The following is a 12,390-nucleotide window of genomic DNA, read 5'->3' on the forward strand; positions in this document are numbered from 1 at the left end:
AAGGGGTTTCTGGCATGAAGTGATGAGAAAGGTAGATTGGAACCAAATGATCAAAGACTTTCGATGTCAGGGAATTTTGGATCTGATCTTAGCAAGTTATCAGCATTTTGGGTTTTTAAAAATTTCAATAAAAAAATTTAATATGACAAGTGTGCATCACCTGACTTTTACATCACAATAAAACAAGTCCTTTGAGGATGGGACGTGTGGAAGCAATTGATTTCTCTGCTGAACACAGCCATCATTTATACTCTTTCTAAGGATTCTAACATGATGATACTATTTCCTTGTATTATCCCCTTTCCATTATTGCTCTGTTGCCCTGGATATGATCTCCATACATTCATCTATCACAAGATTCATAAAGGGATCAAATTCCCACAATATTCCTTGGATACATCTGTTGCTGTTTAATTTCAGTAATAACTTCTTGTTCTTAAATTTTTTTCAACTTGGGATGGTGATCCTTGCTCATGGTGTCTACTCAGTGTGCTTAGAGCTGCCTTGAAATGGTACTTGTGGTCTCCCTCACACTCCTGTGGTATCATCAGAGTTTTTAAAGAGGAAAAGGACAAGGATATATTATTCAATAGTCTTCCTTCTAGGCTAATCTACCTGGAACACCAAGCCCAGGGCCTTGTTAGAGGACACTGCTGCCTTCTGGGTCATTGCCACCTCTCACTCATGCTCTCCAACCTCAACTAAGCAATGTATCTATCACACACCACTTTTAGCTTTCCTTACCATTCTTCTCAAACTTTCACAGCTTCCTTAAAACCTACAAGTGCCAATACCCTCTTCCTTTCTTTTTTCAAGCAACTGGTGATTGCCTTTGCTTCCCAGACTATATTTGATCCGTGGAACATCTGTTGTTTTAATCTGGTTATCTGTGGTTAACCAGAGTCAGTTAACATTCTTATCATGGTCATCCATGGCATTGATAGCCCTGGACATATGACGTCTACATCAATTCAGGCAAGACCTGCACCTGCATCGTAAAGTAGACTAATCATTTAAATACATAGTTATTGAGTACCTATTATGTGAAGGATATTTTAGGCACTGGAGAGACAGTGAAGACCAAAACAAATGAGACATCTGCTCCCTGGAGTTTCATGGCTTATAACAGGGGTTGGCAAACTACAGCTTGTGGATCAAATCTGGCCCATCATCTTTTTTTAATATAAAGTTTTATTGAAACACAGACACATTCATTGTTTATGTATTGTCTATGGCTGCTTTCATGCTAAAAGGGCAGAGTTATGTAGTTGCAACAGAGACTGATTGGCCTGGAAAGCCTACATGTTTACTCTCACTTTTTACAGAAAAAGTTTGCTGATCCCTGGTCCAGAACAGTGCTTCTTGAACTATCTGTAGTCAAAAACCAGTTTCATTTTATTTATTTATTTTTTATAAGTTTATTTATTTATTTTTGGCTGTGTTGGGTCTTCGTTGTGGTGCGCGGGCTTCTCATTGCGGTGGCTTCTCTTGTTGTGGAGTATGGACTGTAGGCGCGTGGGCTCAGTAGCTGTGGTTCGCGGGCTCTAGAGCACAGGCTCAGTAGTTGTGGCGCACAGGCTTAGTTGCTCTGTGGCATGTGGGATCTTACCAGACCAGGGCTTGAACCTGTGTCCCCTGCATCAGCAGGCGGATTCTTAACCACCACGCCACCAGGGAAGTCCCCAGTTTCATTTTATATTGTATTTTATTTTACAGTGAGAGGATCACTTAACATAAGATCTATTCTCTTAACCAGTTTCTAAGTGTATAATATATTATTGTTGACTGCAGGTACAATGTTGAACAGCAGATCTCTAGAGCTTATTTATCTTTCTTGACTGAAACTTTATCCCCATTTCCTCCTCTCTCTAGCCCCTGGCAACCACCATTCCACTCTTTGATTCTATGAATTTGATTATTTTAGATACCTTATATTAGTGGAAGTATTCAATATTTATGTTTCTGTGATTGGCTTATTTTTCTTAGCATAATGTCCTCAAGGTTCATTCATGTTGTATATTGCAGGATTTCCTTCTTTTTAAGGTCAAAGAGTATTCTATTTTATGTATATACCACATTTTCTTTATCCGTTCATCTAATGGTGGACATTTAGGTTATTTCCACATCGTGGCTATTGTGAATATTGCTGTAATAAACATAAAAGCACTATTATCTTTTAGAGATCCTGATTTAAATTTTTTTGGATTAATACCCACAAATGGGACTGCTCCGTTATATGGTAGTTCTATTTTTAATTTTTTTTTTTTTTTTTTTTTTTTGCGGTACGCGGGCCTCTCACTGTTGTGTCCTCTCCTGCTGCGGAGCACAGGCTCCGGACGCGCAGGCTCAGCGGCCATGGCTCACGGGCCCAGCTGCTCTGCGGCATGTGGGATCTTCCCAGACCAGGGCACGAACCCATGTCCCCTGCATCTGCAGGCGGACTCTCAACCACTGCGCCACCAGGGAAGCCCTATTTTTAATTTTTTGAGAAACCTCCATACTGTTTTCCATGGCACCATTTTGCATTCCCAATATACAAGGGTTCCAATTTCTCTACATCGTAGCCAACACTTCTTGTCTTTTTTTTGATAATAAGCAAACTGACAGGTGTGAGGTGATATCTCATTGTGGTTTTGATTTGAATTTCTCTGATAATTAGTGATGTTGAGCATTTTTTCATATACCATTGACCTTTTGTATGTCTTTTTTAGAGAAATGTTCAAGTCTAGTTCATTTTTAAATCAGAGTATTAGTTTTTTTTTTTTAACTATTGAGTTGTAGGAATTCCTCATATATTTTAGACAATAACCCCTTTTCAGATATGTAATTTGCAAATATTTTCTCCTATTCCATAGGTTGCCTTTTAATTGTTCCCTTTACTGTGCAGAAACTTTTTAGTTTGATGTAGTACCACTTGCTTATTTTTGTTGCCTGTGCTTTTGCTGTCATATCTTTGAAATCATCGCCAAGGCCACTGTCATGAAGTTTTTCTCCTACGTTTTCTTCTAGGAGTTTTACAGGTTTTGGTCTTATGTTTAAGAATTTGATGCATTTTGAGCTGGTTTTTCTGTATGATGTAAAGTTAGGGTCCAGTTTCATTCTTTTACATGTAGATATCCAGTTTTCCCCACACTTTTTGTTGAACAAACTATCCTTTTTCCCGTTGTGTATTCCTGGTACCCTTGTCAAATATTAGTTGACCATATACACACGGGTTTATTTCTCTGCTTTGTACTCTGTTTTGATTTGATGTTTTAATTAAAATGATATTGTACCATACTGTTTTGATTACTCTAGCTTTGTAATATATTTTGAAATCAGGAACTGTGATACCGCAGCTTTGTTCTTCTTTCTCAAGATTGATTTGGCTATTCACAGTCATTTGTGATTTCATATGAATTTTAGAACTGTTTTTTCTGTTTCTGTAAAAAATGCCATTGGGATATTGATAGAGAATACAATGAATGTGTAGATTACTTTGGATAGTATGGTCATTTTAACAATATCAGTTCTTCCAATCAGTGAACATAAGATGTTTTTCCATTTGTTTGTGTCATATTCATTTCTTTTATCAGTGATTTGTAGTTTTCAGTATATAAGTCTTTCACCCCTTTAGTTAAGGTTATTCATATGTATTTTATTCCTTTTGGTGCTATTATAAGTAGGATTATTTTCCTAATTTCCTTTTCAGATAGTTCATTGTTAGTCTATATAAATGCTACTGATTTTTGTATGTTGATTTTGTAACCTGCAACTTTACTGAATTTATTAGTTCTAATAGCTTTTTTAAAAATGGAATCTTTAGGGTTTTCTATATATAAGATCATGTTGTCTGCAAACAGGAACACTTTTACTTCTTCCTTTCTAATTTGGATGACTTTTATTTCTGTTTCTTGCCTAATTTCTCTGGCTAAGTCTTCTAGTACTATGTTAAGCAGAAGTGGTGAGAGTGGGCATCCTTGCCTTGTTCATGATCTTAAAAGAAAAGCTTTTAGCTTTTCACCATTGAGTATGTTAGTTGTGGGCTTGTCATATATATCCTTTATTATAATGAGGTACATTTTTTTTCTATACCTAGTTTATTAAGAGTTTTTATCATAAAAGGTGTTAGATGTTTTCAAATGCCTTTTCTGCATCCATTTACATGATCATATGATTTTTATTCTTTATTCTATTAACGTTGTGTATCACATTAATTGATTTTTGTATGTTGAAACATCCTTGTATCCCAGGGATAAATCTCACTTTGTCATGCTTATGATCATTTTAATATGCTACTGAATTTGCTTTGTTAGCATTTTGCTCTGGATTTTTGCACCTCTTTTCATCAGGTTGGCATGTAGTTTTCTTTTTTTGTGGTGTTTTTGTCTGTCTTTAGTATCAAAGTAATGCTGACCTCTTAAAATGTGTTTTCAAGTGTTCCCTCCTTTTCAGTTTTTTGAAAGAGAAGGATTGGTATTAATTTGTCTTTAAATGTTTGGTAGAATTCATCAGTGAAACCATCTGGTCCTGGACTTTTCTTTTTGGGGAGGTTTTTGATTATTGATTCAACCTCTATGTTGGTTAGAGGTTTATTCATACTTTCTATTTCTTCATGATTTTATTTATAGTATGTTTCTAGGAATTTATCTGTTTCTTCTAGGTTATCCAATTTGTTGGCATACTGTTGTGCATCATAGTCTCTTTTGATACTTTTCATTTCTGTGGCATCAGTTGCAATGTCTCTTCTTTCTTTCATTTCTGATTTTAATATTTGGGACTTCTCTGTTTTTTTCTCAGTCTAGACAAAGTTTGTAAACTTTATTTTTTCAAAAAACAGCTCTTAGCTTCATTCATTTTTTTGCTACTGCTTTTCTGTTTTCTATTTCATTTATTTCTGCTCTTACCTTTGTTGTGTCCTTCCTTCTGCCAATTAGCTTGTTCCTCCTTTTCCTAGTTTCTTGATGTGCACAGGTAAGTTGTTTATTTGAAATCTTTTTTCTTTTTTAACACAGGCATTTATTTCTATGAACTTCCCTTTTAGTACTGCTTTTGCAGCATCCCATAAATTTGGTGTGTTGTGTTTTCATTTTTGTTGTCTCAAAAAAATATATATATATATACTTTTTTTTGCGGTACATGGGCCTCTCACTGTTGTGGCCTCTCCCATTGCAGAGCACAGGCTCTGGACGCACAGGCTCCGCGGCCATGGCTCACGGGCCCAGCTGTTCCACGGCATGTGGGATCTTCCCAGACCGGGACACAAACCCGTGTCCCCTGCATCGGCAGGCGGACTCTCAACCACTGCACCACCAGGGAAGCCCTCAGAATATTTTTTAATTTCCTTTTTGATTTTTTTCTTTGAACCAGTGGTTGTTCAGGAGTATGTTGTTTAATTTTCGTGCTTGTCAATTGTCCAGTTTTCCTTTTTCTATTGATTTCCAGTTTCATTTCTTTGTGGTATGATTTCAATCTTCTTAAATTTGTTAAGGCTAGTTTTTTGTCCTAACATGTGAGCTATCCTGGAGAAAGATCTGTGTGTGCTTGAGGAGAATGCGTATTCTACTGTTGTGGGGTAGAATGTTCTACATATGTTAGCAAATGTTTGCTCTATTGTGTTATTCAGGACCTCTATTTCTTTACTGATCTTCTGTTCAGATATTACAGTCCATTACTGAAGGTGGGGAACTGAAGTCTCCTACTTTTGTTGTATTGGTGTTTATTTCTTCCTTCAGTTCTGTCAGTGTTCGCTATATATTATTTATGTGCTCTGACCTTGGATGCATATGTAACTGTTATATCTTCCTGGTAGATTGATCCTTTTATCAGTATATAATGTCCTTTTTCTCTTGCGACTTTTTTTCTTTCAACCCCTGCTCTCTTTTGGTTACCATTTACATGGAATATTTTTTTCCATCCTTTCATTTTCAGCTTATATGTGTCCTTAAATCTAAAGTGAGTTTCTTGTAGACAGCATGTAGTTGGGTCTTGTTTTTAATTCACTCAGCCACTCTGTGTCTTTTGGTTAGAGAATCTAATCCATTTACATTTAAAGTAATTATTGATACAGAAGACTTTACTGTTACCATTTTGTTAGTTGTTTTCTGTTAAGATCAGTTAAAAATTTTAAGAAGTCAGTTGTGGACAGATGTTTTTGTAGATTATAAGAAAAATGAATTACTAGAAAAACAAAATAAAAAGTCAAATATGAAAAATACAAACCATAATTACTATATCAAATTGTTATAAAAGTTTCTAAAAACTTAATCTTAGTTTCTGTTTTTATCTCCTGGAGGATAAGTAATAAATAATTTGCAGATCAGCACTGGCCAGTAAGCCATACTTTGAGGAGTGCTAGTCTGGAAGGAAAGATGGAAATCAATCAAATAATAACAAATAATTATCCTAGATCAAATTTTACTAAGAGCTATGATTAAAAATCATCAAATTATGTGTGCCCTTGGTGCAGGGGAGACCAAGACAGGAATTTCTGAAGAGAAGAGCTCTGAGCTGAGATTAATGTATGTGAATTAGTCATACAGAGAGTACTTATTTACCAGAATCTGATGACAGTAAGAGAGCATCTGTGGAAATAGAACTACATGTGCAAAAACCCTGTGGTGGGAAGGAAATTAATACATGCTTGGAACTGTGTCAAGCACTTCATGTGTATTTTTCACTTAATCCCCTCAACAATCCAGTAAGTTCATTATTATCTTACACTCATGCTGTCCGTCCTCAGTTAAGCAAAACATTAGCATGCCTCTTTTTATCATCTATTTTATAGATAAGAAACCTGAGGAGTAGAGATGTGAAATAACTTATTCAGAAATCACTTAGCTATCTAGTAAGGGGTAGAATTGGAATTGGATCCCAAGACTGTTTGATGCCACAGTCTGTTCTTTTACCCACTGTACTATGCTACTATCATATTTAATCTGAACAACCCATGATGTCAACCCTGAGTCATTTGCCTCCAGTTCCCAGCAATCTTTAAGAACCATCTTAATTTTACTCTCTTCCTTGGTAAAGCTGGAATCTGTGATAAGATTTATCACACTCCCAATTGTTTCCACTGAGAAAATGGATGGAGAACCAGAATATTCCATGAAAGCTAGGATTAGGCACCATAGCCCTTAGTAGTACATTTTTAAAGGAGAGGTATGTAGCTCATATCAGAATTATGTTCATTTGTGAGTAATAAGAACTCCAAATAATAGTTGCTTCAAGATTGAAAGTTGTTTCTCTCTCATGTAAAACTGCACAGACAGATAGTTCAGACTCTATTCTATGAAGTCATCAAGGCCCCAGGCTTCTTCTCTCTTGCTTTTCTGCCATCCACAGCAAGCCATCTTATGATCTAAGATGACTGCTCAGGCACTGTATTAGTTTCCTAGGGCTTCTGCAACAAAGTGCCATGAACTAGGTGGCTTACAATAATGGAAATTTATTGTCTCACAGTTCTGGAGGCTGAAAGTCTGAAATGAAGGAGTATGGCCGTACCCTCTCTAAAGGATGTAGTGAAGAATCCTTCCTTGCCTCTCCTAGCTTCTGCTGCTTGCTGGCATTCTTTGGTTTTCCTTTGCTTGTAGATGTATTACTCTGATCTCTACCTCTGTCATAACAGGGCTATCTTCTCTACATTGTCTCCCTTCTGTGCCCATCAGGGTGTCTTCACGTGGTGTTGTCCCTATATGTCTGTGTTCAGAGTTTTCTCTTATGAGGATAGCAGTTGTATTAGATTAAGGCCCACTCTAATAACCTTATCTTAACTTGATTACATCTGCAAAGACCCTATTTCCAAATAAAGTCTCATCCAAAGGGACTGGGGGTTAGGACTTCACCGTACCTTATTTTTTGGAGGAAGGTACAACTTAATCCATGACAGCCTCCAACATTATATCTACATTTCATCCTGCAAAAGTAATAAAGGAAGAAGGAGGCTATGCTTCTTTCCTCTAAGGATACTTTCTATATGGTATACAGAAAAATTTTGCTTACAGTTGTCATACTTGGGTGCAAGGGAGGTTCACTAGCTTTGTGCCCGGTTAAATTGGAGATTCTGTTACTAAGGAAGAAGAAATGAATTCATATTGAGTGACAGCAAGCAATCTCTGCCATGTGGTCTAAAATTGCTCTTTAAACCGGTTTCTCTGATCTGTTGGATTGCAGTGTTTGACACTCTCATAGAAAGCTACATAGCATATCACCTGTTTTAGGCTGGGGCAGAGATACATGGTTTCCTGGAAGTTTCTAACAAGCCCGTACCACAGTGTGATTGTGTGACTTGGTGATGTGATCCTGAGCTAGTCATTAAACTTCTCTGAGTCTCAGTTTCCTCATTTTTATATTAAGGATAATATCTATCTCTTGTAATTGATGTATAGCTTAAGTCAGATAATATTATATGTGAAAGTTCCTGTCATAAATAAGGTACTCTATATCTGGTTATTAAATATGAATCCTGGAAGGAGAAAAACAGGAAAGGAAGGAGGAAGGGAAAGAAAAATTGCTTTCCGCATATAACATTCTAATGAAAAGAAAAACTTACGTGAAGAAAATGTATATTTTCTTCAGTGTCTTTTAAAGCAAGTCATGTTTCTTTTGAGAAAATATCAATCTGTTTGCTCTCAGCAGTTCTTTTTGATGTGATATAAAGCCATCCCACACATTTTGAATTATTATTTGAAGGGTATTTGTTAGCCATTCAGGTCAGAAAACAATCACTGAACAGATCATCCCACATGACCTGATCAAGAGGCAACTACTGCTATTGCAGTTAGAGGAGTTGTGCAAATGACTCCTCGGGCATTGCATGGGTAATATGCTTAGTTTTTCCAGTAAACATTATAGCAGAGTTTGCTAGTTGTCCCCCAATATCCAGTCCCCTCTCTTTTTCCATGAGGTTGAATTTTAAGCTTGGGTATATGGCCACCCACCCAATGATTGCATTTCTCAATTGCCACTAAGTGTGGCCATATGATCAAGCCAATGGGTTTAAGCATAAGTAATGTGTGCAACTTCTGGGTCATGTCCTTAATCTTTCCCTGCATCTCTATTCTCCTCCTGCTCTCTCAGATGTGTATGTGATGCTGAGACTTCTTTGATGACTGCAACTATTTAGGACAGGAGAACAACAAGATAACATGAGCCCTGTGTTCCTAATACCATGAAGCTGCCTATCAGCCAGTTCTGCTTAAACTTGAATTGTTATGTGAAAATAAACTATTTTGTTTAAACCACTATTATTCTGGGTTTTGTTATAGCAACTGAACCTGTATCCTAAAAAATACAGAATTTGGTACTTAAAAGTGGGCACTGGCTGAGTGGTCAGGTGGTGGGTTCAAGAACACAGTTATTGCAGTCTGGAAAGCTGGCTATCATTATTACACAATGGAAATAGATTTCAAAAGCTGTCATCTGCAATAACTTGGAAAGTGAACCAAACACTCATGGAGACCATAGCTCTAAGAAAAAAGGTAAAAAAAAGAAAAATCAGGATATTGGAATGTATTGGTTGCTTCTTTAGTTCTTTCAGCAAAGTTTTCAAGGCAGATATAGATTCAGACTGGATTGAGTCAATTGCAAGCAGAGATGGAAGGGAATACAACTTTCCTAAAAGAAGATCTTTCTACCTAGGCCAGCAATCTAAGTTGACTAAGGGTTGAGTAATTTAGGAAGGGTTGAAAGAACCAGCTGCTTCTGCAGTCCAAACCGTAGCAATAATATAGGTGGTTGTTAACGGTAGGAGTGGCAAGAAGATGTTTTTGGTTCCTTATTAATCTCTACCAACTGCCTCTCAAGCGAGTCCAAATTAAAAAAATAATACATTTTCAAGTGGATTTTCTTCAGTGTTCTATAAGAGCATCATTACAAACTTTAATGGTTTATTGATTGGCACAAACAATCTATGTAAAAAGATTATTATGCTTATTATGTAAAAGAAACCTCAAATAAATTTATCTAGCTCAAAGATCTTCAAAGAAAAATATGCAGTCCCCTGGGGTAAAAGGAGATTTTCCACTGGGTACTTGGACACACATAACTTAAAGAGGGTCAGTTTATAGATATTAAACTTCCATGTTTATTCTTTCTAAAAATTGATCTACCTGAGAATTTTCCCCATGGTCAAGAGTCATTGTATTTCTCTTTTGCTGACTTTCCTTCAAAATTGTCCTCCCACTTGACTAAAAAAGGCCTACTACCTCTCTCCCATCTGCAATCTAGCATACTGCAAATGTTCAGTCCTTTATGATGTTTGCAATAATTGTTGACTAATACTAACCAGAAGTCTTTTAATGAAACACTTCGGCCATTGTTGTTTTAGGGAAAAAAACCCACTTACTTTCAATTTATATACATGGTTTTATTGCAAAGAAATATTATGGAGGTGATTAATATGACAGAAAACACAAACTATATTACATCATGTAATTCTGTTAGGGACGTGAAAAGAAAATAAGAATTCAAGGAACAAAAGGAACTGTTAGAGAAGAATTTGTTCACTTAAATTCATTTAAAATGAATGATGGTGGTGTCAAGTCACTATATTATTTACATTCTTTCTGATACATTTATAAGAGTGTTATAACCATTTTTTAAAAAAATGTCAAAATGTACAGTATGTCAGAATTGCATCTTTTCCTACTATTTAAACTTATGGGGGAGAGATTTTATATTTAGGCTATAAAATGTTGGTGGGGATTCATAGTATTTAAATGTTCTTTAATTGTATACTCAAGCAAAAATGTTTGAAGACCCCTTCTATTCCCCATTGTAACTGGATTACTGCCTATAAGCCCTTCCTATATAGTACGGACCCTCTGTTGCTCCAGAGCAAATAATGCCTTTGTTTAGAATTGCTGATAACTTCTGGATGGTTGCATATTGTCTGTGGAAGACAAATGAAATCAGCAGAAGTTTTGTCTGCATAAAGTGTAGAGGATGTTAAACTTCAGACTTGGGTAGAATGGATGGGCCTTTCAGTTTAAGCCTTAATGGTAACATTAGGTTATTTGAGGTGAAGAAACATACATGGAAACACTAACAATGTATGCCTGTCTTTTTTCTTCTTTTGATGAGGTTTTCCCTTTTTTTCTTTTTTCCAGAAAAGGTTGAAAGTATACTTTCTCATTCCTTCCATATTTGATACTGTTACATGGAGATAATCTTGCTGAAACAATGTTATTCTACATGCTTTTCTTGTATCCAAAGCAAATACTGGTTTCCAGTCTTTTGTATTTTTTCAAATAGGACTGTTAAAGAGATCCCAGTTATGAACTGTATTAATCCTACTATAGCTAGAAGGCTTGGCAAGTGTTTTCTAATGAAACATTGTATACCTTATTAGGTTTGTTGCTTTATTTTAAACAAAGGAGATTGGGAAGAATAAGTCAATGGAATGTTTTAAAAAACACTTTAGCTTGATTTTCTAATAAGGAAAAAGTATTAGACTTGTACTAGCACACTGATCACCTTTAAAAAATACTGTATGAAGATGGGGATTGAACATCATCTTAATAACACTTTACTTTCTCTTGAACAGAAATTTCCTCTCTACCATAGTTCATATTAATTGTTCCTATTAAAGCCAACTGCAAAAAAGGCTAACAAATCATGGTATAATTTGTCTTGTAACTGGAATATATTGATTTTGTATATATTTTTTACCAATTTGAAATAAGAGAAATAAAACTTGCGTTTATTTTATCTGTGAATTTGGATACTCAGTGGAGAATTTACTCAGCCACATTTCTCTGGGAACTGCCTGTTCTACCACAAGGATGTTTCCTTCCCCTGATAGTCTTATTTCTGTGAAAATGCTCATTTTGGGCATGACAAGAGTCGATTGATTGGACCAGGGGTTGAGCTGTTCTCTCCTTCCCAATCTGAGCTGAGCCAACCAGACTCTCTTCCAGGAAGTTAGAGTCAGAGCTGAGAGACTGGAGTTTGTTCTCCACCTGGAACTGGGCCCATTGCTTATAACCTTGGAGCTGGGATACAACCTGCCTTTGGGAAAGAATAACTGGTTTGTCCCTAACATTAATTGGACCAGGAACAAGAGTAGAAATGATGGCCCTCATATCATATGTTTAAACATTGGAAAGGCATAAATTAAGAAAACAAACTATTAAATATGGTATTTTTACCTTCCTGTTCTTGACAAATATAATTTATAGCAGACTTGGAGGTGAAGTTTGAAAATTTAAAGTTCTGAGACTCTTCAGAGTCTTTCTGCAATGGAAAGTGACTTTGGGGGGAGAGGTGGTTTGTAGCCCCTCATCTTTCCATCAGGCACCACAAAGGGCCATGCATTGCATGTACTAGACACTCCAGGAGCTCATCAAAGCACCATCCACTTTGGCCATGCTTTGGGACTAGAGGGGCACACCTGCAGAACAGTTTGTCCAC

At 36.3% G+C, this 12,390-nt stretch overlaps 1 pseudogene; it reads right to left on the bottom strand.

Annotated features, from left to right (window-relative positions):
- Positions 1-245: 245 nt before the first annotated feature.
- LOC114884991 lies at positions 246-475 on the bottom strand (annotated as a pseudogene).
- Positions 476-12,390: the final 11,915 nt, after the last annotated feature.

This window comes from Monodon monoceros, unplaced genomic scaffold (genome assembly GCF_005190385.1).
Source record: "Monodon monoceros isolate NGI ecotype Baffin Bay Population unplaced genomic scaffold, NGI_Narwhal_1 Super_Scaffold_6, whole genome shotgun sequence".
Taxonomy (NCBI): domain Eukaryota; kingdom Metazoa; phylum Chordata; class Mammalia; order Artiodactyla; family Monodontidae; genus Monodon; species Monodon monoceros.